The sequence below is a fragment of the Nematolebias whitei genome, chromosome 21, assembly GCF_014905685.2.
Source record: "Nematolebias whitei isolate Nwh7 chromosome 21, NemWhi1, whole genome shotgun sequence".
Taxonomy (NCBI): domain Eukaryota; kingdom Metazoa; phylum Chordata; class Actinopteri; order Cyprinodontiformes; family Rivulidae; genus Nematolebias; species Nematolebias whitei.
The window spans coordinates 30,287,133-30,287,497 of NC_056518.1; the positions used below are offsets into that span (position 1 = coordinate 30,287,133).

General features: G+C 36.2%; 1 protein-coding gene across 1 annotated transcript in view; it reads right to left on the reverse strand.

The window, feature by feature from the left end:
• The window catches only part of prkd1 (protein kinase D1), a 28,965-nt gene that overhangs the window by 11,786 nt on the left and 16,814 nt on the right, over positions 1–365 (reverse strand). The window lies entirely within an intron of this gene.

Below are 365 nucleotides of genomic sequence, written 5' to 3' on the forward strand. Positions count from 1 at the left end.
TCAACTTTAGCTGCAACATTAGCTAAATGCACCTGACTAAACTAAGATCAACTTTAGCTGCAACATTAGCTAAATGCACCTGACTAAACTAAGAATGAATCAACTTTAGCTGCAGCATTAGCTAAATGCACCTGACTAAACTAAGAATGAATGAACTTTAGCTGCAGCATTAGCTAAATGCACCTGACTAAACTAAGAATAAATCAACTTTAGCTGCAACATTAGCTAAATGCACCCGACTAAACTAAGAATGAATCAACTTTAGCTGCAGCATTAGTTAAATGCACCCGACTAAACTAAGATCAACTTTAGCTGCAGCATTAGCTAAATGCACCTGACTAAACTAAGAATGAATCAACTTTAGC